The sequence below is a fragment of the Cryptomeria japonica genome, chromosome 8 (genome assembly GCF_030272615.1).
Source record: "Cryptomeria japonica chromosome 8, Sugi_1.0, whole genome shotgun sequence".
Classification (NCBI taxonomy): Eukaryota; Viridiplantae; Streptophyta; class Pinopsida; order Cupressales; family Cupressaceae; genus Cryptomeria; species Cryptomeria japonica.
This window is the reverse complement of record NC_081412.1, coordinates 716,441,961-716,469,317: the sequence shown is the minus strand read 5'-3', so window position 1 is coordinate 716,469,317 and position 27,357 is coordinate 716,441,961. Positions and strand designations below refer to the sequence as shown.

The 27,357-nt window shown below is 37.4% G+C and overlaps 1 protein-coding gene across 3 annotated transcripts in view; it reads right to left on the bottom strand.

Moving 5' to 3' along the window:
- LOC131071256 (protein MICRORCHIDIA 6) overlaps positions 1-21,026 on the bottom strand; it is a 164,057-nt gene extending 143,031 nt beyond the window's left edge. For 2 of the 3 annotated variants that reach the window (XM_058007013.2, XM_059210021.1), the window contains exon 1: positions 20,756-21,026. The gene's annotated coding sequence lies outside the window, so the exon portion shown is untranslated. The remainder of the gene's footprint in view (positions 1-20,755) is intronic. The other variant, XM_058007015.2, reaches the window with a different exon arrangement.
- Positions 21,027-27,357: the final 6,331 nt, after the last annotated feature.

Here is a 27,357-nt window from a genome sequence, read left to right as displayed (position 1 = left end):
AAAATCTTCCTTGTAAAATGAGGAAATTAAGACTTTCCTTGTAAAGATTGATTTTCCACCCTTGGTCTAATTTGGATGATAAAAAAGAAAGTGAAATTTTAAAGCAATGAAAAGGAATGAACTTCCTTGTAAAACAAGAAAATTAAACAAGCATTGAGTAAATTTGAGAACTTCCTTGATATACAAGGAAATTTAAGTCTTCCTTGTCATGTGCATTTTTTCATTCCTAAACTTGATTAAAGGATGAGTCAAAGTTAATTTTAAAAAAGCAAGCTTCATTGTAAAACAAGGAAAATTTAAGTCTTCCTTATAATGTGCGATTAAGAATTGAACAAACTTCCTTGTAAAACACGGAAAATTTAAACCTTCCTTGTCTTGAGCGATCAAGTTTCCTTGTAATACAAGGAAATTTTAAAATTGCCTTAAGCAAACTTCCTGTAATGCAAGGAAATTGAAACCAAAATTAAAACAAAGGCAAGTGAAACATGGAAGACTTATTGAGCGCACCACCTTGAATGATTATTTAAAATACAAAATCGCAAGAGGAAAGACTAGTCGACTTGAGAAATGAAGCAAAATGCAAATTTTAATTACCAAATAAAAAAATGTTGTTAAGGCAAAGTTGGCTTATAGGGAAGAGAAAACGTGCGACCTTTGGTGGTTGTTACCCATAAATTTTTTAACTTTGGGTAAGGAGTAAATCCTTATTGACTCTTCTCCTTTTCCTCTCTTGTTGCGGCCTTTCTAAATTTCCTAACTTCTGTCGCGAGGTTCCCAACTTCTAGAACCGCCCAATCACTCAACCGACTTGGGGAAGACTGCATAAGGTCGGCACCTCTAGGGAATCGGACTTGTGGTCGCTTTCGCAAGGAGTTTGATGATTTTGGACTTGCCCGATCTCCCAACTTTCTGATATTCCTCATTTTGTGATGAATATTGAGTTTCCTCAAGATTTTAAGGGATGTCTTTGTTGTGACCATTTCACACATCGCCCCATCGCAAATGGGGACCCCCTCTTTTTGCTTGTTTTTCGCTTGTTTTCGCTTTCGTTTTTAGGGTTTTGTTAGTCAGTTAGTTGTCTGGATTTAGGGCTAAGCCTTAGGGTTTTAAGTTTTGCCTTTTCAAGCCAAAATCCAGTCATTTTTGGGAGCTTTTGAGCTTCTTTTCTAGAATGCAAATTTTTGAATGCAATGATTTCGCCAAAATGGTCTAATTTTCAATTGGAATGTTCATGCAGAGCTTAAACTTGTCTAAATGATGACCGTCAATGTGAATTTTTGTCTGACTGAATATTTTGACCAAATTTTGACTTTTTTGAAGTTTGATCCTGAGCATTGGAATTGATTTGTTTTCGCCTCGTGAAGTGCTAAAATGTGAAAAATCTTGTTATTTTGGCCTGTAGGAGCAAAATCGCTCCTGTCCCTCAGTGAAGGACGGGAGCTCATTTTCAGATATCTCATCATTCTTGCAGAGTCCGGACAAATTTTACGTTTGAAGTGATAGAGAACGACAAGATCTTTCATTTGAATATAAATTGAAGATTTTCATGAGCGCAGAAAGGCCTCCAGGAGGAAAATCGCTCCTGTCCCTCAGTGAAGGACCGGAGCTACGATTCAAATTTCGCCTTGTCCTTGCAAGATTTTGAAAACTTAATGATTTGAGGACGTCCGAAGGAAGATACTTTGCCAAATGAATATAATTTGAGATGCAAAAAACGAAGGAAAATGACCTATATTGACTAAATCGCTCCTGTCCCTCTCCAAGGGACCAGGGCGAGGTACCTTGTAGCTCTCGTCCCTCTCCTAGGGACCAGAGCGATTTCCTTCATTTTGCAAAATCCAGACAAGGGTCGAGGCAAGTTTACGTTCAAAAACAAAGGAGAACATGAGATGAGCACATTGAATATAAATTGAAGATTTTTGGGACGTCCATACCACTGTTAAATGCCTAGTTCGCTCCTGTCCCTCAGGAAGGGACCAAAGCGATTTTTGATATAACTGCCTTTTTTGCAAAATTACAAACAATGTCAAGGCATGGGCGGATAGAGTAAAGAAGGACGAATCCGTTGAATATAAACTTAGCGCATGGCAAAGTGAGATGAAAGCCACAAGGGAAGGATCGCTCCTGTCCCTCTCCAAGGGACCAGGGCGATACAAGGGTGATGATGCGTCCCTCCAAAGTTCAAGGTCGTCCCTCCAAGGTTCAAGGCCGATCCAAGTCAGGACGAAGGATGGCGAGGACATTTCAAGGCATTTCCATCAAGCGCAACGTTGCAAAGGTCATCACATGGAAGGATTTGCACTCTAAAGACCTAGATCGCTCCTGTCCCTCTCCAAGGGACAAGAGCGATATCTACATAATGGCGTAAATTTCAAAAGGCAAACAAGTTTCAAGTTACCAAGAGGGTCGAAAGGACATCATTCCACGCATTGAAGATAATTGTAAGTTGGTACAAACAAGAACAAGCATGTTATGATGAACTTCGCTCCTGTCCCTCAGGAAGGGACTAGAGCGATATTGATATATTAGATTAATCCATGCAAGATTTACGTAAAGACAAAGATACACAAGGTTACATATGCTCCAGGACATCGTTTGAAGATAGTTTGCAAGAGTTTTAAACGTCCAAACATTGCTAATCGAGTTAAAAGTCTCCCATCGCTCCTGTCCTTTGGACAAGGACCAAGGCGATACTATTAAAACACTCCCGTTCCTTCAAAGATCAAGGCGAGGCGAGGTTAGGAAGCGCAAAGGACACAAGCAATGATATTTCGAAGGTCAAAGATACAAGGTGAACGTGAAGACATGGAGATCGCTCCTGTCCCTCTCCAAGGGACAAGGGCGATGTTAGACAAAACACATGATATTCTTTGAAAATCAAGGACGCACAGGGTTTTAAATAACATTCAAAAGATGATGCAAGGAAAGGATCGTACCAAAATGAAGAATTTCAAGCAAAAACATGGAGATCGCTCCTGTCCCTCTCCAAGGGACCAGGGCGATAATGGTCATGGGATGCATTTGCTCGCACAAGAAAAGAAATCCAAGTTCGAAGGACCACCAGATGATCGATTTGGGACGTGGAAATGAAGGAGTTGAACGTTGAAAACGCAAGAATCTAGACCAAAATCATGGAATGCTCCTGTCCCTCTCCAAGGGACCAGAGCGATGAGGTACGTCCCTTTATTTTCCAGTTTTGGCGCCAAATTAAACAATTCGAATTTACTTTAAATGCTAAATCAATTTAAAAATTAAAAATCCATTTTTTATTGGCATTTAATGTGGCGTTAAACATTTATTAATTATTTTTGCCTTATTTAAAAATCGAAATTTGCAATTTAAAAAACGCAAGGCATTAAATAATTAATTATTTAATTAATAAAAAATCGATTTTAAGCGCTCATATATGGAGGTCGGCCTTGTTATGTCATTGCAAATCATTTAAAAAATGGTTTTATTTTTATTAAGTCGGCCTAAGGGGTAAAGGATGCAAGCGCTATATAAGGGGGGTAGAATTATCATTTTCTACATCATTATTTTACCTTCCTTCATGCGAGTTGACAAGAGGCGAATATAGTGCGAGTTTCATTTATCCAAGGTGGCGAAGACATTCCAAAGGTGGTGCGATTTCAATTGAAGACCAAGGGTGGCGCGCTTAGACATTCCAAAGGTGGTGCGACTTCAAACTAAGGTGGCGCTTAGACATTCTCAAGGTGGTGTGAGGCGTCCGAGGTGTGTTTGAAGAGGTGCGAATTGCATTGAAGATCAAAGGTAGAGCGAATTTGAAGATCCATCCAAGACCACGCCTAAGGCGAATTTGCTAAGGACTTGGTGTTTTATTTGTGCGAATTTGAAGATCACATTCTCTCCAGAGGTGGCGAAATCAAGTTTGAGGGGATCATATTGAAGATTATCTTCATACCTCAATTTTGCCTAGGCAAATTTTGTTTTTTGCATTCTAGAGTTAGCTCTCTATCGAGGTATGGCGATTTAATTATTATTGTTTTATTCATTCATCGTCATATTTCAAATTTTGAATTGTAAATCTCTTAGCTCAATCGTTGTATTTTAGGAAATGATAACTCTAGGGACTTATCATGAGGTTTCCTAAAATCTATCTCTCTTATTTACGTTATTTATTGCAAAATCTATTTCTTATAATGAAATGTTGTGTAGGTATGGCGACCCCAAAGGCGGGAGCATCCACCAGTCGCTCGGCTCTCATGAAAGAAGATCAGAAGACCGAAGAAGTGGAGACCAAGATCGTGTCCAAGTGGAGCAACATTGGAGATACAAACTTGGGAAACTTTAGCACGAAGAAGTTCCGAGAGGTCCCTTACATCGGCAAGCCATCACCTGTCGCCCGGAGAATAATAGAGAGTGGCATTATCAAGGCGGTCGGTTTTCCTCCAGCTATTCAGTGCCACGAGTTGATGATCGAGTGTGCCCGTCATTACAATCCACAGTCCAGGACAATTGTGTCCAATGAGGGAAACACTTTGGCGTACCTTTCAGAGGAGGCCATAAGTGAAGCCTTCCATCTTCCAGAGCACAGGGACATGATATACAAGAGCATTGAAGGAGCCAGATCAGTGTACGATGATGATCCAGATGCTTGCCTAAGCATAATCAACAAGAACTGGCTACTTAAGAGTCGTCCCCGTTTGAGCAAAGTACCGAACACACCACACCGGATTGATTTCCAAGAGGAGTACAGAGATTTGATCACCATGCTCAACAGAGTTACAGGAGCACCTCATGCCTTCTATTTTGAGAAATGGATGTTTTATTTCATCCAGGTGATTGTTCAAGGAAAGGGTACAATACATTGGGCTAGGATAATTAGCCATTGCTTAGACGTACAGTTGAGAAGACTCAGGGCTACTAAGTCCTTCCACATGAGTTCATACGTCATCTATGCCTTAATCAGGAGCGTTGAGTACGCAGGACTACCTCACAGAGGAGTGATTGGAAGAGGACCCGGCGAGGTCAGAGTTTGTGAATCCTATACCTACTTGCATCATCCACCAGGGAAGAACTACAAGTTAATCAATGATACTTTCACGATGAACATCACCAGGACGTTGCAAGGAGGGATTCACAACAGATTATCTCAGGATGCCCAGGAATTAATCAAGAGGTACGGTGCTTGGTTCATTCAGTTTCCCAAGTTCACTTACATTAGAGTGTATGGATGTCCTTTACCTCCATACATGTTGCCGAGGTACCCGACAGATAGAATTGTGTTACTTGAAGTAACAAGGCAGTTGGCAGCATATGTGAAGGCATTCAGACACAGACATCAGAATGGAGTTCAGGTACCTATTATTTTGGGTAATTCAGTTGAGGTATGTCCCAATGTCTCAGCCATGGATGACGCAGAGAGGGAGTTAGCCTTGTATCCTTTTTCATCTTTTGCTTGGAGGAATAGTTTTGATCCTCATGGACATTTAGAGGAGACAGTCGGTAGAAGATTTAGACATGAGTACCAAATTGAAGATTTTATGATGAATCTCCTAGATGATCTTGAAGTGAAACGCAAGATACATTCTAGATTGCCTTTGGATTTCATCAGGAAATGTAAGATTTACAGAGTGGCCGACCAAGCTCAGGACAACGGCAGGCACATCCAATCTTCATATGATAGAGAAAGCAAAACAATAAGTTTGGATTGGAATGAGCCCGAAGCCGTGGATTTAGATGATTTGATGGCACCAGTCTTGTCTTGTACTCGCAGATGGGTAGACGTTCAACATCAGAAGTTGAGAGAACAAGGCATAGCCATGTCTTTTACTTTGGAAGAAAAGCCAGCCGAAGGTGGAGCCAGTGTTAGTGAAGGCAATCCTAATCCTAGGAATTCAGGAGAAGGTAACCTTCGATGTGCCAGTGAGGGCAATCTCCATCCGAGAGGTTCAAAGAGAAAGGAAAGATCAGAAAAGAAAGAGCCTTCCAAGAAAAAGCAAGGTGCTAACAAAGATCAAACACCAGGTACTTCTTCCAGGCCAGAAGATAGAACAGTTCGAATGGAAGAATCCATGGAATCGATGGTACAGAATGACAGACAGGAGGAAGAACAGGCACAGCATGTTTCATCCGATGGATCTCTCCAAGACTATGATTTAGATAATGATAATGAAGTAACATCTCCTCCCAGACAAGAAGAAGTAGTACACAAAGAAATTCAAGTTCAAGAGACAAGATCAAATATCCCAGATTGGTTGAAGGAAAGATTGACTAAGGTGATCGTAATTGAGGACGAGGACAGTGCAATCGATTTAGAGAGCCTTGTTGGACGCTCACATATGACAACAGAGAAGAAGAAGGCTACAAAGATGTCCAAGATGATTCGAGATGAGACTGGATCTAGAAAACTGCAGATAGCTACACCGGCAGCAGACAAATATGAGGGTGAGATCCTAGCAGAAGACTATCATATACAGACTATTGAGTTAGGACCATCCACAGCAGAGCAGACTTTAGATGATGCCACCGACACATTTGAGGCATTGAAGGATAAGTTTAGAGAAGAAGTAGAAAAGAATAGAAAGCTCGAGAGAGAGAGAGGTGCATGGAGGACATATTTCAGTCACATCAATGAACCTTTGGGACGTCAGGATCCAGTTAGATCACCATTGCAGGCATTGCCCCTTCAATCAATTAATGAAGCAGAAAGATTCAGGAATATGGTTCAGCGTACATGTAATTGGATGGATAGATCTCACACGGTGGCCATTGAGTTTATTACAAGGATGTCGAAGATCACCCATCAGGCTATCCAAGTTCTTGAGATAATCCACAGATTGATGGCAACAGTAGCTGCATTTGCCCATACCAAGGACGTTGTCATCCCTGTCTTGAAAGTTATAAGACATACATCTAGAAGAATTTTAGCACAAGAGAGGATCTTAGAAGGTGATTCTCACAGTTTGTTTCAGTGGTCAACCTTACTCCATATAAAGAGTGTTCTCTTTGAGGACATCAGTGTTAGATGTGGTCAAGTTGAGGAGGTGATCAATCCGATCCAGGACAGAGTATTTGAGGTACTTCGTACCATTCTTGGCAGAAGGATCGAGGTCGAGACAGATGTGGATTTACAAGAGTTTGAGGATAGAATCACTATCATCTTTCGCAAGGACGCAGATGTTACAGATGAGCAGTATGATCAAATGTATGCCACCATGCTCCTGATTGATAGAACAAAGGAACTTGAACCTACTTGGGACACAGCTCTTCTAGATGCATTTGATCAGGTTATCCACTTAGAAGAGAGTATCAAGAATCTTCCCGAGATTCCAATCACAGAAATCGAAGGAATCGTGACGAAATTCATTGCATATGCTAAGAAGGAAAATTGGAAAGGGAATAAGATTCTAGATGAAAGGTTGTTACAGATGACATGACATCTTATTTCTCATTGGTTGATACCTCCTAGATTTTTGTGCCAAATTTAATATTTGGCTATGTATTTAATATTGTTCAGTAAAAAGGAGGTCATTTGTAACAAACCCTAATTAGGGTTTAGGTGTCATGATCTTGTCCGTTGATTTGCTTTAGATCTGGACCTTTCATTGTAATTGGGGATGCTATTTATACCCCCATTTTTCATTTCATTTGTAATAGTCAGTTAATAGAGAATAGAGTTAAGAGTGAAATAGAGAGATTAGAATTGTAAGCAATTTTTATTTTGTAGCAAGATTGAGTCTTGAAGAGAGAAGTTCAAGCAATTGTTGTATATGATGACTTGGAAATCAATAAAATATTGAAGTTATGGTGTTTTGTTGCAAGTTTCTTGAGTTATCTTCATGGTTGTTGGATGTACTTGAATCACGCTCAATCAAAGTAGTTTGTTAATTAGAAAGACTAAGTGTGAGATTTGATATTTGGTAGGATTCGCAATCCAAACCACTAGCTTCTTGCTGATTGTAGGAATGTCTTGCGTGGTCGACTGGAAAACACTTTGAGTCCTTAACCTTCAAGCATTTTCGCATCTAGGATATGTACCTTCGTAGTAGTGTCCTTGGTCTTTGATGCATTGAACACCATTATTACCTTAGAAGATCGCACTAATTTCAGTTGAGTTGTTGTCTTATGGCGAAATTGAAATTGGTTGAGTCTTGCCAAATCTCATTCATGCTAAGTCGTTCCTAGGGTTAGGCTAGATTAGATTTACTTAAACCCTGTCCCTTTTCCATTTTTTTGAAAGTTCCTTTTAGATTAGTGAAATCTTCGAACCATTGAATCCGTAAGAAGCCTTGAAGGAAACAGCAAATCACATCATACCACTAAAAGCTTGTCCACACGTGGAGACCCCACTAAAAGAACCTTGGAGTCCATCTAACTGATCCTTTTGCAGATCTTCAGCAGTTAGAGACTATTTTCTCAAGAGAGGATAAGATGCCTGTCGGTATTTTATTCTGTGTATGATTGTGTACAAAATACACGTCAACAGTCTTCCATTCCAAGTAAGGATATTCTGGCATGTAGTTTCAAGTTATTTCAGTACCTTGGGGTGGCAGCACGAATGATGGTAAAGATAGGTCATGCTTGGGCACCGCCGAAATTAAATAAACCTATCAAGTCGATAAGAATAACTGCTTCCTGTCGTTACTCTTGCTGCCTCATCAATTGCCACGTCATGCATTGCTTCTAGGGAGCAAATCAAGGGAAGATTTACGAAGTACCATCATTAATGGCCATTAAACAACCAAGGACACGAAAAAGGTGGCAGCATGCGTTACTACATTTCTGTCATTTTTGCAGAAAACATTAAAGTTAGATAAAAAGAGGAAAATGTCATGATTTGCACGTATCAGAATGGTTTTGCCTCATGATGGTGAGCTACCATTTCAAAACCCAAATTTGAATTGGCCAAAGAAGGAGCAAGAGGATATATTCCGACGTTTACGGTCTTTTGCATGGAAAGCACGAATTGATTTCAGTGAATATAGGAAGGCCGTCACCATATTAGATAAGATTGCAAAGCAAGCTGAAAATCACGAACAACGCTTGCAGGGCGAGCTCGCAGCAGGAAGGGACCCGAATAATTAGCTTCGACAAGATGGTCATTAAAGCTAAGAAAGGCCCTCTGGTATAGCAGGATGTTGAAGAATCACAAGAAGATATCATCACGGACTTGACTGACTTTTTCCGAGCTACCGTACTCGATGAGGAAGAGTTTACAGATCTCCTTTTGACACTGATTGAAGAAGAGGAAATAGCGGAGGAGATTGAAAAACTGATTGCAGAACGGCAACCGAAACCTGATCCCGGAGCCTGAGTCCAGTGACTTTATAGCCTTGTGGTCTTGTGATGTGATTTGTGTTAATGAATTGTAGCTTTGATGGGATTATTGCTATTAATGAAATCAAATGCATAAGTGGCCTATCGGCCTTGAGCATTTGATTACTATCCTTCTTCTGTATACTGCTAACGATTATGGTTATCACAATACATGATTGAGTTTGATATAACAATTATTAATCATGTTGTTCATACTGTTGATATTAATAATGTTGTTAACACTAATCTTAATGTTGATGCTAATTATACCATGCATCAATATTGGATATCGACATTCACATTGGTGAGCATCAATAATAAATATTGATATCATACTTGTTGTGAGGTATTCACACATCGCCCCATTGCAAATGTGGACCCCCACTTTTTCGCTTTCTAGGTTAGTGGTCTTAGCTTAGTTGTTGGTAGTTGTCGGGTCTTTGCTATTAACCTTTGTTCGTAGTTACTCAAGAGCTGATCAAGTATCTTTCTTGGAGATGAAGTAAGGTTCAACACTCCCTTTGCCGAGCAAGACATAAGCACTTCCAATTCTCCCAACACTACCAGTGGGTGCCCAAACTTGACCACACCCATTTCCATTCCACCTCTCCATCATTCAGCCCTCCCATTTTCCTTTACCTTAACCTCCACTACCATTTCCATCTCCTTCCACATCCCTTATCCCTCCATCTTCTTTCATCACTTACCCTTTTACCTCATCCTCACCCCCACCTTCACCTACCTTCACCTATACCCTCACCTACCTAACCCTCCTCCCATCCCAGCATACTCATCCACTACCCTTACATCCTACATTCTAACCTACTCCTAACTCACCTACCTATCCTCATCTACTACCTTTATTCCCCTAAACTCACCTATCCTAAACCCATCCTAACCTCCCTACCCACTTATTTATCCTCATCTACCTTTATTCCCCAAACCCCATTTTCCTAACCCATAACTCACTCTTTGCCACCTTTCCCTAAGCTTACCTCTACCACACACCCATTAACCTACCCACACCTTTCCACTTTATCACCTACCCCCCATCCTAGCCTACCCATATCCTCTCCCTATCCTAACCTACCACCCTACCCCCCTTACCCTTTTTCCAAGCCCCTTATAACTCCCAACGTCACCCATACCTCCCCTTTACCCTTTTTACTGTCTACCGCAGGACCCCCTTATACCTCCCACATCCTAAATCTACCTCATACCTCCCACGTATCCCCTATCTCCAGCATCCTTGCCCTTACGTCTACCTTTCCCCCAACATCCTCTTCTTCCCTTTCACCCGTGGCCTTTCCTCAACACCTCACATTTCTTCATCCATCATTCCTCTTATCATCCTTTTGGGCCCCACACACTCAAAAATGAAGAATCAAATAAGATTTTTAAGGACCTTCCTTGCTGGGACCACCGAGTTTTAGTTTGGAGATTCTAAGTGGTTTTTAATTCCCTGCCATGCTATATATATTACTTGGGACCCACTAACTTTTGGCTTGGGAATTTAGAATGTTTTCTATCATTGCATGGGCCCCACCAAAATTTTGAAATGAAAAAAGTTTTAAGGCATATTTTAAAAAGGAAAAGAGCCACATAATCATTCTTTGGATCCTAATATCCCAGCACATGCCATGATGAGATTCATTTCATGTATCAAGGCATATGAGTAATATAATTCAACTTCGGGTATTAAGAGATGTGAGCGATCAACATACTTCAGGTTTCAAAGGTAAGGAGCGATATCATCTACTTCATGCATTGAGGAAGCTGAGCGAAATATATGCTTCATCCATTGAGGAAGTTCAGCGATAAACTTGCTTCATGCATTAGGAAAGATGAGCAATGCCCAACTTCATGTTGGAGAAGATATGAGCAATCAGTCTGCTTTATTTCTGAAGTGATATCAGCGATAAACTTGCTTCATGTTTCAAGAGAGATCAGCGATTTATTAACTTCATGCTCCAAAGGACACGAGCGATAATATCAACTTCATGATTAAGAAGAGAAGAGCGATGTGACCTGCTTCATATTCGGGGAGAGGTGAGCGATTTCAAACTTCATGATCTCACTAAGGTAAGCGAAATGCAACTTCATGTTCTAAGGAAGGTGAGCGACGAACCTACTTCATGAATTGAAGAAGGAGAGCGATGACTTTACTTCATGTATTAGAGAAGGTGAGCGATGAAACTACTTCGGGCATTAAGGGAGGAAAGCGATGAACGAACTTCATGAGTTGAGGTAAGTGAGCGATTTATCATCTTCATGTTTAACAAGAGAACAGCGATCTATCAGATTCATGAATTAAGGTAAGTGAGCGATGCTTTTGCTTCGGTTGTCAAAGATGTGAGCGATGAGATTCACTTCATGCATTGAGAGATGTCAGCGATATCATATACTTCGTATCCCAAGAGAGATGAGCGAAATTTTTATTTCATGTATGAAAGGAGAAGAGCGATTTATTTACTTCAAGCATTGAAGAAGGTGAGCGATGGTTTTGCTTTATGAGTTAAGGGAACTAAGCGATGAGATAGCTTTGTGTATTAAGAGAAGGGAGTGAAATTTTTTTAACTTCATGTATCAAGGGAACCGAGCGATGACTTTACTTCATGTATTAGAGAAGGTGAGCGATGAAGCTACTTTGTGAGTTGAGAGAGGAGAGCGATGATCAACTTCGCGAGTTGAGAGAAGTGAGCGATATAATTTGCTTCGTGAGTTGAGAGAAGAGAGCGATACAACTACTGCATGAGTTGGAGTTAGTGAGAGATAAAACTCATCTATTTCATGCACTAAAGCATATGAGCAATTCGCCAACTTGATGTATGAAAGAATGTGAGCAACTTCATCTTAAAGCATATGAGAGCAATCTACCAACTTCGGTTATCAAAGGAGAAGAGCGATAAGATTAATTTCAAATTTCAAAGCATAAGAGTGATGCAATACTCACTTCGTGCACTAAGGATTAAGAGTGATATTACAACTTTATGTATTGAATATGGAAAGCAGAATTATACTTCATGAGTTGAGGAAATGGAGCGAATTTCATGCAAGTGAACTTCATGAGTTGAGAAAGATGAGCAAACTTAATAAGCAAGGTGAGAGAAACAAACTTCATGTACGTTCAAACACACATGAGCAAATATCAAACTTCATGAATCAAGTTACATGAGCGAATTTTAACTTTATGTTTGAGATAAGCGAACTTCCTATAGGGAAGGCGAATTCTCTTCATATGATCTTATTAGGCTTACATATTAAGTGTATTTGATTCTTGCTTGTTCGTTTTGCAGGAAATGAAGAAGGAAATAAGGAGATCAAACAAGAAGCATTCACTTGCATGAAGACAAGATCTACAACATCAACAACATGAAAGAAGTCACAAGAGAAGGAATTTCGAAGGAAAGATGCAAAGATGTCATCAAAAGTTCATTCTAAGAACTTCAAGAGTAGATAGTTTTAGAAGAGTTAATCAAAGTTAAAAAATCATCGTCATCATCGTTGAAGCTAGATAATGTTGAGTATTAAGAGATATTCCTTCATGGTGAATCAACTCAAGTATACAAAGTGCAAGAGTGAAGTGGCATCCCAGATGGCGTTCCAGTCACAATTCCTCCAATCAATGAAGTCCACATCAATTCATCCAAGTTCAATGAATCAAGCTCACCGATGATGGCACAAACTCCGATGTACCTACCCCAGATATCTGTCGGTGCATACTTTCTAAATGTAATTTTCTCATTGGCTAAGGGAGAATTTGTTGTAGCAAACCGTAATTAGGGTTTCCATTGTAAAATCTCGGCCATTGATCTCAAATTGATTTGATCCGTTGAATTGTATTGAGAGCACTATATAAGGCTCAAGCTCTTCATTTGTAAAGGTTAATGGTGAATAATTGGTTAATAGCTAATAGTGAGTAGAATAGAATAATAGAAGAATAGCAATTAGATTAGAGTAGATTAAGAGAGGGAAGAATTGTTGGTATGACTTGTAAATGAGATACTCTTTTCATTGAAGTTATGGTGAAATTTGTTATTTCGACAAGCCTCATGGTTCTACTTCTCAATTTATTTTCATGTTGATTAGATTGAATGCAAGAAGTTGTTGAATGTAATCATGTGGAATCCATTTTATCCATACCACTAGCCTCTTGTTGCTTGTAAGTGCGCCTTGTGTGGTCAACTGGAATGATATGAGCCTAACTTCGAATCGTTCTCTACTCATTGTTTATGCATTAATATGAATGGTGGTCAATGTTTGATCGTATTGATTCGAACATCCTTGAAAGTCCTTAGAAGATTGCATTGAGCTTGTGTCAAATTGTTCAATTTGATGGTGAGACCTCGCTCAATAGGATTTCATTTGATCATTCACTCACCTTCCTACATTCATAGGATTAGGATAAACTCTCTCTCAAACCCTTATCTTTTACCATTTTTTAAACTCCAGCTAGGTTAGGATTAAAAGCATCACCATATTGTAACATCAAATGATCTAAGTTCCAGCAAATCAAGCATTTAGGCATTCGAATGTAAGTCCCCTTGTGATCCCAACATAATCACATCAACCATTGAGCTTATCCACACGTAGTGACCCTACGTACGGAAACTTGGAGTCTTTCTTGGATGAACCTTAAGCAAATCTTCAGCATCCAAAAGATTTTGTTCAAAAGAGGATAAGATACTTATGGTATTTTATTATGTATTCGCATGTGACTAAAAAATACATCAACAATAATATGCTTCAATAATAAGTATCGAGCATAATATGGTATCGATATTTAATATCGATTTTGCATTGACTATTATATAAATCAATAAAGTGTATCAACTTTGGTTTTAATTATAACATGAATTGATAATGAGTATCGATTAAACAGCATACATATTAATTAGTATATTGATTAGTTAATGATCGGTCATGAGACATGTCTCTACGTGAACCATGTTCGCGTAGAGACATGTCTCCACACTATTATATATAATGATCGATCCAAGTATCTTGTTAGGTACAAAAATATAAATAAGTGCTAAGAAAGAGACAGCAAAATATACATTAGTTTGTAATCATCTCATCAAGTATATCAGTTGCATTATATATATAGTTCAGATCGGTATTGCATTCTCATTACATCTAAGCATCATCTCATTGATATTGATATTAAGATCTTAGCAGATTGACATATAATCATGTTGCATTTATATTAATATATATCCAAGTGAAATTATTGAGATATTGTGATCAACATATCATATAGAATCAGTATATACATCTGAGAGCAGTGATTATAAATTTAAAAATACTATAACCTCTAAATCTGATCTAAACTTTAACAATTTGGACTTTGTTGCTTAGTAGATCTTTTTCTGTTTTGAGAACGGTCATGTTCAAGAACGTTATCTTTAGTAACCGTTTCTTGAAAATGGAAAAGACGGGGGGGTAAGAGCTATAAATAAGTAGATTAGTTAAATTTTGAGGATCTTTTGGGCAAACTTTGTTTTTCTATTAAGAACAAAAACTTCTTTAAGCATTTTTCTGTTTACTTTTTTCAATATAGAAAATTTGCTGATAGCTTCAGATATTCATAATCTTGGAATTATGGTGTGTGAATGCTTTTTGTTCTTTTGAATGGTTATCAATGGATGCATCTATATTTGAAGTGGTGAATGGCTTCAGTTTTTCTATTGCTGCAAAAATATTGTCTTTGAATGGTATTTTGTAGCAATCGAGTTGTTTCAAAATCTTGGAAAATCTAAAAAATTATTTGTATGTTGTGCATGCCTTTTCAAAGCTTTCTGATTAAAAGCTCTTTCCTTATTTGCTTTCTGGTTAAAAGCATTTCAGTTAATTTCTATTCATTGAATATCATCAAAAGGTAGCTGCCACCTTGTAAAATAAGCAGAGAATCACTCAGTAATTAGTTTGTTTAGACTGGTTCAATTGTGGTTACATTTGTCACCTTTGTGGGCGTGAGAATATAGAGTTAGGTGATAAATCCGTTAACCAACAATTGCAAAGGCCTATAAAACAAGGAAGAAGTGCGGCATTAGTTTCAAATCAAATTCAGAATTCTCAAACAAGTTCACACTAAAAGAGTTTTTCCTAAATTCGCAACCAGCCAGCAAGAGTTTGGAATTCAAAATTCAGATCGCAACCAGATTTTTCCAGCATTCGAAGGGTGAATTTGAAGGCAAATATCAAGTTATTACAAGGGAGAAGAGAAGGCTGATCGAAGATCAAAGCCTAAATCGTTTCTTGTCAAGAAGAGCAATCGAATTCTAGGGCATACATTCAAGATTCAGATTTAAATCAGACAAGAAACATCACCATTTCTAGACCTGAAACTTCAGTTTTTCAAGTGAAAAGTGTTATTTCCAGATTTGGAAGGGTTTCATGAAGTGAATTTATGGATTATTTTGCATTCATGCTCCATCAAACGGAGAGGACAGCATTTGTAAGGACAAGCTCAAGAACTTCAAGGGAGATGCATATGGAGGAGAATCAAGGACGAGGGACTCAACAACAAGGTCATGCAAGGAGCAGATAAAAGAGGATTCAATGTTGACAAAGACTTTCAAGATTAAGGACTCCACCACGTGAGACAAAGCAAGTCATACAATGAAGCACTTCAAGAAGAGAACAAGAAGAATTTCTAAGCATGAAGGAGATTTCACAACATTTGCAAAGACATCAACATCAAGATTCAACAACATGAAGACTTCAAGAAACAATACAAGGAAAGAACATAAGACCATCTTGAATTTCCTTCAAAAATCCAAGAAAAAGGGTCGGTATAGGGGTGATCAAAGAATGAATCACATGAGGGAGTTCAAGTTCAATCCAAGAGAAGAAGGATCAAGCATAGGTGTCACAAAGTGTACAACACAAGCATCACCAAGATGGGATGCATCATAGGGGTATTATTCCCAAGTATAGAGGAAGGAAAATACAAGTACGATCAAGAAGAGATAGTTTCAAAAATATTAAGCAAAGTTAGATGCTTGATCATAATAATATAATTTAGGAATATGTCACATCTTCATCCCATTGAAGAACTGAAATGTTGAGAATCAAGAGATATTGATCAGTCACACTTTGTGATCATCTACATGTTGTGCACACTGAGGTGGCCTCCTAGTCATCATCAAACCCATTCAGGTTGTGCCACATCAACATGTCTAAGTTCATTGAAACTAATTTATCCAAGGAAGGAGCAACTAACACATGGCACTTCATCAAATATTATTTCATGTACCTAACCTCAATTCCTACTGGTTTGGAATTCAAAGATGGACATGTGTCCGATTCATTGTAATGAAATCTCATTGGTCAAGAAAAGAGTTTGTTGTAACAAACCCTATGTGATATCACCACTTTGAAATATAATTTAATAATAAATAATAATAATAAAATCAAAATACAAAAGAATAAAAATAAAAATTAAATGAAAATATAATTAAATATCAATACACTTATTTAGTACTGATTAATCATCCATTTATTTCTATTAGCAATATATTATTAAATAATGAATGACCATTTAATAAATAATGACTAAGCATCTAATGATTATTAAATAATATATTATTTATAAGACAAAGGCACCAATCCATTATGTTAAGGACGATACTTATTAAGGCTGTGTACCATTACACAAACTTAAAATAAAAACACCCAGGGAGACACGTCCTTCCACACAACCCTTCACATCAGCATCTACGTTTATAAGAAGGCCCAGCAGATCATGTTGGGAAGAAATTTTTGGGAGAAAAAGGAAGAGATTACGGGAAAGACAAAAAAAGTCATCAGCAGTCTTGGAAACATTATGGGTATGACTATGATGATTGTTAACAATATCATATGGTGCTAATACAATACAATTAATACTATTAATATAATTTAATATTGTTAATACAAGTAATATACTAATACAATTTAATATTGATACTAATAATACAATTAAATGCTGTTAATACAACTTATACTGTTAATATGATATAGGAGGCATGTATTAACATAAAGACACTGTTAATCTAGTATAACTTACAGGTGCCAAAAAAACATAATGATGTTAAGTAACCTGAAGCTAATACTGTTAATAGAATCTGAGATAATATTGTCAGTGTGGTATGATACTGCCAGTGTAATACAATACTGATAATGTAATGTAATAAAATGTAGGTAACATAACATAATACTGTTAATGTAACATAATATAGTGATATTAATAACGCTGTTAATACCAACCTGATCAATGGGTTCAGCAACAACCATTGACTCTTCATTACTTAAAATGTATAATGAATATACAAACAATGGTGAAGGAGAGTGTTGAGAGCATTACCAAGAGGGCCACAACGTATGAGCATTCTTCTAGATACGCCACCTCAAAGTGGCACAAGATGAACCCATAGAGTCCAAAGGAATACAAAGGGTACAGTCTTCGGGTCTAGTAAGAGAGAGTTTCTAGGGCACTCTCCAATCTCTCCCCTCTTCTCCACCATGGCTCACAAATAGAAGAAGTAAAATCATTAAAGTATTAGGATGATGACTAGATGAGGGTCAAATGCACCTTATTGTAGCTTCCCTACTATCTCCACATGGATCAATTGTTGAAGTGAATCAATCATAAGAGGTGAGAGTTTGATATGACGGAGGGGAACGGTGTAAAGCCCTCACTAGGTACGCCACCTCATGATGATGGTTGAGGACCATTCGTTAAGGACCACATGGGGCCATAGAGGATAAGGTCTTGCTGTTGGGCCTAGGGTAGAGGATACTTGGGGCACCTCATCATGTCTTCCAACTCACCCCTTGTTATGGTTGAGTTTCCATGTGATTGTTGATATTGGTTTATACATATCCTAACCCTAGAATTCAATGTATTTCATAAGTTATATATCTACATTGTTGTCTAATCTCATTGCGGGTTTCGAAAAATAGGCTTATCTCATCTTATTCTTAAATGAAGATTATATCCCTAACTATGTTTGCCCTTGTTTCATTCTAGATTTGTGATTTTAGGGCAAAAACTAGGGCATTTACATAAAGGGACATTACACCCTAATTAGGGTTTCACTGTGTAAATCTTGGCCGTTGATTTGAGAGTCAATTTGAGCCATTAATAGTAATGAGCTCTCTATATAAGGCTCAAATCTCATTTGTAAAGGTTAATAGTTAATAGCAGAAGCAGTTAGTAATAAAGTAGAGTAGGAGGAGAAGGCAGAAATCATTGCCAAGGCATGTGAACAAACATACTTTTCATTGAATTTATGGTGAATAGTGGTGTTTCTTCTACACATTTCATGGTTTCTTATTATATCCTCGAGTTTAGATAAAGTTCGTTGATTATGATGGAGAAGTGCGATAATATTTGATGAATCCTTTGGCTCATACCACTTATACCTTACTGATTGCAAATTGTAGTGCATGGTTAGTATGAACCTAATTATTATTGTGGCTAAGTTTGATTGTGAATACTTCATTTGGATTGCGCCAATATTGGGTATTTGAATGGATTGTTTACAATATGAAGATCTTTCAATATATTTGAATGGATTGTTTAAAATATGAAGATCTTTCACTACCTTAGGAGATCACACTCATTCTATGGCATTGTGAGCTATCTCTGGTTAAGTAGAAAGTAGTTTCATGAAGGATTTATCTATCAAAACATCATTCATTATTGTCATTGTCCTTAGGAATTAGAAGTTAGCATAGATTCTCTAATCCCTTTCCCCTTTTGTCTTTTTTTCCATTTGAGCTTGGATTAGTTTAAGAAAAGAAGCATCACATGATATATACATCCAATGTCATAATCGATGCATCCGATGTTCATGTTCCAATTGTAGTTCATAAACGTAAGTCCCCTTGGATTACCAAAAATCATATTAACCATTGGGTCTATCCCCACATCAAGACCTGACTATATAAACCTTGGGGTCATCTCATTTGATCACAAAGCTTAGCATCTGAGAGGTCTTTGTTCAAGAGAGAATAGAGTACTCGGTACTTTATTCTGTGTTCAGGATGTCACAAAACATGCATCAACAAGATCCTCCATACAATAATCGTATGACTTAGAGTTAAGATAAAACAAGAGGCCAAAGAGTAAGAGTCAACTCAACACTCAGCAGAGATTAATGCATAAAAATAAACATAAAGAATTCAAAGCCTCGCTTTTTTTCTCAAAGAGATTCAGCTTTTCATCAAGCCAATATGATTCTTGACAAGTTGAGCAGTTGCAAGTTAAACCTGCAATATGTGACTGAAACTCCACACATCTGGATAGAACATATTATTAATACATATCCAAGACAGGACCTGCATTATGAATCTGAAACCTTTCTCTGACAATAGATAAATTCAATTTCTTTCAAGGCCTATCTGACAAAGTTCTGAGTGTTAGTCGAAAACTTCACCAAGATTCAGATACAAAACATACCAACTCTGGAACCCTTAGCACTCCAAATACACATATACATTTCAGCATATACATCACAATCGGATTGTATAAAAAAATTACTAATTAGGCTATCTATCTGAAATATCAAATCCCCATTAGAAAAGAAAGAAACAAAGAAAATATACTAACACCCACAAATGTCCAAAAATGGATAAAGGGGACTAGAACACGGCAGGTACAATAGCAACGGATTAGGGCAAAACCAACCCTACACATGAAAAAAAAATTGAAACAAAAAAAAAAGTGAAAATAACTGAACACAGTTTAGCTTAAAATGAGTAACTCCAAAGCTAGTACAACTATAAAAAGAAAAGCATAGGGAGAACCCTGCAAAGTGGTACAAACGGAGGAAGACTATCCAGGTAGAGAACCAAAATCCTCAGTTGTCGGGATTTTCTTTCTATTATCTTCTTCGTGCATTGTTCAAACTTTGCATATACAGGTGCCAAAATCCAACCAAAAAATAAAATTCGGCAATAAACAGTACACTGCCAATCGACATACACGAGGATTATAAAGGTAAAAGTTGCTTTTGTATATGTCTGTAAAGTAGGACTAAAATCCTAATCAACCGGGGAAACTCGGTTCGCATGTTTCTCACAAAACCCGGAACAAACCCATCAATTACAGACTTGAAAGCTCTGAATTTAGAAACTCAATGGCAATACCCACAAGAAAAAATTGATCACCAATATAATTTCCATTTAGGACTATGTGCAGACCCATTAACTAAGAAATTTAAATTTAACAATTCAATGTTAACACCCAAAAGTACTTTCTTATTTTCCTAAACGAGGATGACCAACTTAGTCCCCATTACACTCAGACCAGGACCCTCAACTAAAAACTTGGAAAACTGTTGTTTTTAGGATTAAATGGCCATAGCCACGAGAAAATTATCAGACCAACATGAATAAATGAACGTAAAAGCCAATTAACACACCTGAAAATCCAAACCGTTTCTGCACATATGGATTCAAGCATGCCTAACTCAGAAAAACATCTTACCTGATAATAAAGCTGAAGTGGCTACTGTGGCTCCTCCTGGTCTCTACCAAAGGAGCGGTAACACATCAAGTAGCAATCCTGAAAATGTGTAATTTGTTATCCTGTAGGTTCAGTACCTTGTGGATCTGAGTGGAAAAGTAAAAATAAAAAATAACGACTCAGTAGAGTTGAAGAAAGGAAGAAAAAAAAACAGTGCCCTAGAGAAAGACAAGGCCTTCGGCTGCTATCGAAGATTGGAATTTGAAGTTCTAATGAATTCAGATGTTGGCATGTGGAGTTAGTATATATTTTGTTTGTTTTATTGTTTAAATTTTGTTTTTAGTTTTATGTAAACTTGGGAAAAAAGTATAAAAGGGAATTTAGAAAAAAAATTATAATGGTACAAAAAGTTGTTACATGTATAAATTTAAAATAAATTATTTAGGTTAAAATTGTGTAACATTTCTAATAACTAGTATATTTATTTTTAGAGGAATGTAGGTAAAGTATGTCAAAAAATATCATACTTGTTCAATATTCTATTTAAAAATTGTTAAATATTTATATTGTAATTAATATTTATTTATTTATTTAATTTGTAATATGTAGCATAAGGTTATGAAGATTATATTCATTCAAAAAATAAATTACATAAAGTATTTATATGTTTTTCGATCAAAACAAAGATGGTTACATAAAAAAAAAAAAGTGGGACAATATGCCACACAATGACACCAAATGACCTAGAAAGACCAAACTTGTCCATATACAAAAATTAAAATTATTTGTTGGAGTCTCACCAACCAAAACACCATGACCAAAAGGATCAATCTAACAACCTCACCCAATAAACACACCAACATACACATTAACCCCACACCATAACTCCTCACGTTGTTCATCCCCTCGATCATATGCTCATGTCCAGTATAATCAATAGATCAAAAAGGAGCTATGCCTCCCTGCCCTAATCCTCATAGAAGGTATCCGAGCAATCAATGTCTACAAAATGGTCCAATCAGTCTAAATTTTGCTCCACCTATATGCCCTTCCATCGTTGGAGGAAATCACGGCCAATTGTAGCCCACTATCAATGCCTAGCCAACCCGGCAACATCTAATTTCATGATGAATGGTTGCTTGAGCATATCTATGCTCAATTATAGAAGTTTGGGAAGGTCAATGGGCCACAAAATCCCTACGCCCAACTCCGCAAAAACCACAATTTCAATGTCATCGACCAAGAACTCTTCCTCGAAGACTTCTCATAGGAACAATAGTATCTACCTTTGCACAACCCAAGTCCAAGAGAAAAGCTAGAAACCTTGACGAAATATTTGTATTCACCTAATATCAATTGACAAAGAAGAGAAAATCCCTCCTTAATACCTTGATGGCCTCCATTGTCAAGAGCCTGACATCCTTAAAAACTAACTACAAATGTAACTCTGAGATAAGCCCTAGAAAGGACATCTACCTTTTATTGTATCTCGAATGAATTGGGCATTCCATTTTAAGACCAAACTTCATCACTTCTTTGCTTATTTATAGTGTTAATTTTGAAAGGTGATCTTGCAATTTAGAGGAAGAATGCCTTCATTCTTCTACCAATCCAACCTAGCACATTAACTACCAACTTTAATGCCTAGTCCTTGTCAAGTTCTAGCAGTTGCCACACCATCACCAAGTAGAATTCAATAGCAAGGAGAATTATCAATTTCTGAGGAAATCTTTCCACAAACAACTCCTATTATACAATTGAAGTTTGAGCCCTATTTTGTTTACTATTTATTGTATGCAAGTAATTCTATCATTTTTAAATTCGTTTGATGTGAAGTGACCCAATTTTAGAGCCCTATCATGATTGGAGTGAGATTCATTTGTGTCTTCTTCATGCCATCTACTCCTTGATTTTCCAGACAATCAACCTCTAGATTTCCTTCTCTCTAGATATGGTTGATAGTGTACGAAGTGAAGGATGTAGATAATTCCAATGCCCATTCTAGCAGTCCTTTCAATTTCCAATCGGGGGTGATTTGTGGTCTTAGAGCATTAACAACCAAAGCTAAATCACCTTTGAATTCTAACTGGTGGGCACCAATTTTTATGCCTAAAAGGATCATGTGTAATACCTGCTAGAAGAACTCAGATTCATTATTCGTGCCATTTCAAAGTGCTTTGGAAGATTTCACAACCACCTTTCCTTCACAATCTCTTATGATGTATCTCACACCAGACTTGCCTAGATTCCCTTGTGTTGGAAGAATGTGTTGTTGTGGTTGTCGTTGATGTTAAACTTGTTGTTATAGATAGTTGTTGGTCTGAAATGTCTATTGGTGTAGAGATATCTTATTGTGTTGATGTTGCAATTGTTCTATTGGTTTTTTCAGAAGTGTTATGGTCTAGAAAGTGTTGATGACATTGTTTGATGTTGTTATCTTCTTTGGTTATGTTTTTGGTATCATGGACATGTTGGTTTTGTGGTTCGAAAATATATTTATGTTCTGCAAAAGTTATGGTATATTTCATAGCAGGTTGTGATACTCTATGCTAGACCTATCTTTGGGTCCAGATATGATTTGTGGAAGGTAATTTGATGTGTTATGGGTCTCATCGTAGTGTGTGGAGATCTGGATTAGAGTTATATGCATTAGAGAATACATTTTGATCGTTAATTGATTATATGGATGCGTAGTGTGTTGGTATGTTTCGATGATTGTGAATCGGTGATTTGATCTTTGGAAGATGTGTTTTGGTCCCCTCTTTCTCCTACAGTGGAACAGTGTGTGTGCTTTTGGTCTAGAAGGTATATTTTGGTTCAGGTCAACTTAGTTCAAGCTTTGATGATCTATCTTATATATAAGGAATGAATGTGATTGAGTTAAAGATGCAACGAGGTGTTGAGTGTAGAGAGAGTGGGAAGAACATTGTAGAGGATGTGAGAGGAAGTGTGTGAATGTGAAAGGAAGTGTGCAAAATTTAGCGAAGAGCAAAGAAGATGAGTTATGTTTGAATGATATACAAGTTGTTTTCAGATTGTGGCAAATGTATGAGATAGAGTGTTGACAGTTGAGGTCTGAGTTGTGTGTGTTGATGTTGGTCGCTTGATGCAGAGTTCAAGGACAGCTTCACGGTCAGGAGATCCTTCTTTTCAGATTATTTTTGTATCTTACCCTGTTGCAGTTAGCTTCAAGTTTTGCAAGTCCTCTTTCGTATATTGCCCCAAGAGCAGTTAGCCTTGGTTTGCAAGTCCAAAGCGGTGATCTCTTTTCATTGTAATCTGGTATACATAGTGGATATATTTTGTGGGCAAGTGCTCATGGTGGTTTTTCCCTGTTTGGGTTTTCCACATAGAAAATCTTGGTGTTCATGTGTTGTTGATTAATTGTTTATGTGTTGCATTAAATGTCTTGTTAGACTGATTCACCCCCCTATCAGTCCTACCTTGGGTTCAACAAATTCCACAACCACCTTTCCTTCACAATATCTTATGATGTATCCCAAACCAGACTTTCTCGGATTTCCTCATGATGAACCATCATCGACTTTAACAAGTCACTTTCTGGGGGATTCCGTTCAACCGACTTCGACATAGAAGATGATGTCAAACTGCCTTCCCTAACCTATTGCGACACCTTAATTCCAAGCCAACTCAGTCTAAGGCAAGCATCCCATTTTGTGAATTTTACATTCCCATGGCAGAGAAGAGAGTTTCTTGAGTTTGCCAATTCAATGATGAAGGATTCAATCTTGTTCTATAGTGATGTATGGTAAATTTCTTAATCTTTGAAAATTCTTTTGTTACTTTCCTTCCACAATTCTTAAATGAGAATAGAAGGGCTTAGTATCCAAATACACCCATATGCAACAATTATCTTAATGGTTGGCCAGATTTGGAAAAGGGTGAGGATAACATTTGGAAATATACTCTACCAACCTAATTTTGCATAGAGCCACTGCCAATACTCATGTGCAAAAGGGCACCCTAAAAGCAGATGATCAACAATTTCTTCGTGCTTCTTACATAACACACATCTAGAGGGACCATGGTAGCCTAAATTGCAAAACCTATCCATTGTTAAGATTCCTTTATGGAGCACGGCCCAAGCAAAGGTATTGACCTTTGACAAACAAAACTTGCTCCAACATATATTTAAAGAAATGGTGGCTCCAAAATGCTCCAAGTCTTGAGACATGCAAAGGTAACCTCCCCTCACATTGTATTGCCATGTATTAGATCCTCCCAATATTAGGGCATCACTCCCTTTGCTAAAGACAGTCTTCCTATGATCTCATGCTCTAGAAATTTGCTCAACTTCACCAACCAAGAGGCCAAGGGAAGACAAATCCTTCCACACCTAGTCAAGAGACAAGTCTCCTTCCACAAAGGTGACATTTTTTTTGACATGGCTTCCCCATAGCTATTTCAAAACATCCTTGGACTAAACCAGTCTAAGAATGTTATTGAGACTTGGGAAGCCAACCCAAGAGTCTTCACAAAATTATGTCTTGCTTCCACTATGAATTTCCCATGAGAGGTAATCTACAACCATTGGCTTGTAGGTCTAGATGAAATTACAAATTTTGGAACCATTAGGTGGATCAGTTGTGGTCAAAATAGCATCAATCTCATCCAATCCAAGACACTTTCCTTGTAGAATTCTCACCCACTTCCTGCTCAACTCCTTATATACATTCTCCAGACTAACTTCACCTCTAGGGCCCTATTTTGAGAGAAGAGATTTTTGATCTCCACACCCCCATCTTCTTTTTCTCTATAGATTTTTTCCCAAGCAATCAAAGTTATCTTGTTATTTTCCTCTAAGCACTGTCAAAAGAATTTCCTTCGCTACTGACCAAGACTATTCCCAACCCTGACAAGCAAACAAAGGCAGGAAAGCGGAGGTAAACAGGGATGGCTGAGAATAAAACCTTATCATTGTGATTCTCCCAACCTAGGATAGCCACCATCCTTTCCAAGAAGTAGCCTTCATGCTCACTTTTTGTTTGAGTGGATCCCATATCTTGCCCGAACTTAACCCCTTAGCCAAGGGCAGACCTAGTATATGCATGGTAGTTGTCCTCTCTTGTAGTTGAGAATTCTTGGAATCTCATTTTATTTGTGTGCAAAGGTGTTGAAAAAGAAAACTTTGGATTTGTTTTTATTGACCTCCTATCACGATGTCTGTGTGCAGGAAAAGTGGTGCAATAAAACAGAAATTTCAATTTCTAGACAAGTCCACACACCAATGGGACTCTTGGTGCAAGTTATGGAGCTATATTGAAATAGCTCAACTTCCCAAGGGACATTCCATTGTTCTCTAACTCACAGGATCCCTCAAGCCAATGCCTTTGCTCTTAGATCACTGAGCAAAGTGACTTAGGAATGACAACTATGAGAAGGAGGGATATTGATCAACTTAATATGAATACATTCCTAGTTGTGCATGATATTAAATCCAGTATGAGTTAAACTAGCATGGATACGATGATAAGATAAGAGATTAGTAAAATCTATCCTTACATGATATACTAGTCTAATATGAGAATGCTTATGATAATAGAAATGCTTCTAAAAATGCTTATTTAGATGATTTCTATTCAAAGAGAGGCTAAATGCTTGATTTAAAATGATTATCTTGGATGCTCAGTAAAATTTCTATAAGTTTGATACTAAAGACTTGGATATGAAAATGGAGGAATGAGAGCTCTATTTATAGGAAAAATAGGGCAATGGATGGTCAGGATTGGATGATCTTAACAAGGGCCAGGATTGAAATTTATCAATATATGTTTACAATTCTCACCAATTAAATGGTGACAATTGTCAACATAAGACTGCTTGAGAGGAGATGTAAGAAGCATTAAATGCTTGAGAAGACCTCATGGTTACCCTAGGAGGTAAGGGTTAAGGTTAGGTTAAGGTTATCCATTGGATAAAGCTTTTACCCAAAGGATAAACTCTTGTGCGAGGGTCAAAGGAATAACCATGGTCAGAGCAATGAATGCTTTATGAGACCCTTGGGTTAGATGAAGGTCGAGTTAGAGAGAAAGACTCTAATCATGCAAGAGGGTTGAGTTAACCATTAATGGTCTGGAAGACTTTCAAGGTTAACTTGTTGAAGACATAAAGCCTTTAATGGTTTCCAAAGACTTTGAGGGTTTGAGAAGTGACTTCCCTTTGCTTAGGAATGTGACAATATTTAGGAGATGGGTTAGGCTAAATTAGAAGTGATTAGAAGAATCTAGAAGGGGGTTTAGAGAGGCAAGTGGAAGATGTAGGAGAATGTAAGTGGATGGAAGGTAATTTTAATTAAAATAAATTACTTTATTTCAACTAAAATAGATGCAACTTGCATAAATACAAGTGGTGGATTTAAATAAATAAATTAGATTTATTTAATTGCAATGCACAATTTAATTAAATGTAAATTTAATTAAAAGGGGAGAAAGGGGAATTAATTAAATAAAATGATTTATTTAATCAAAGGCTATGAAAGGCTTGGGTGAACTTAGTTAAATAAATTGAGTAATTCATTTAATCAAATAGATGAATGTCAATAATTTAATTAAATAGAGGAATGAGGTTAAAATGAATATTAAATATTCACTTAGGAAAGTGGT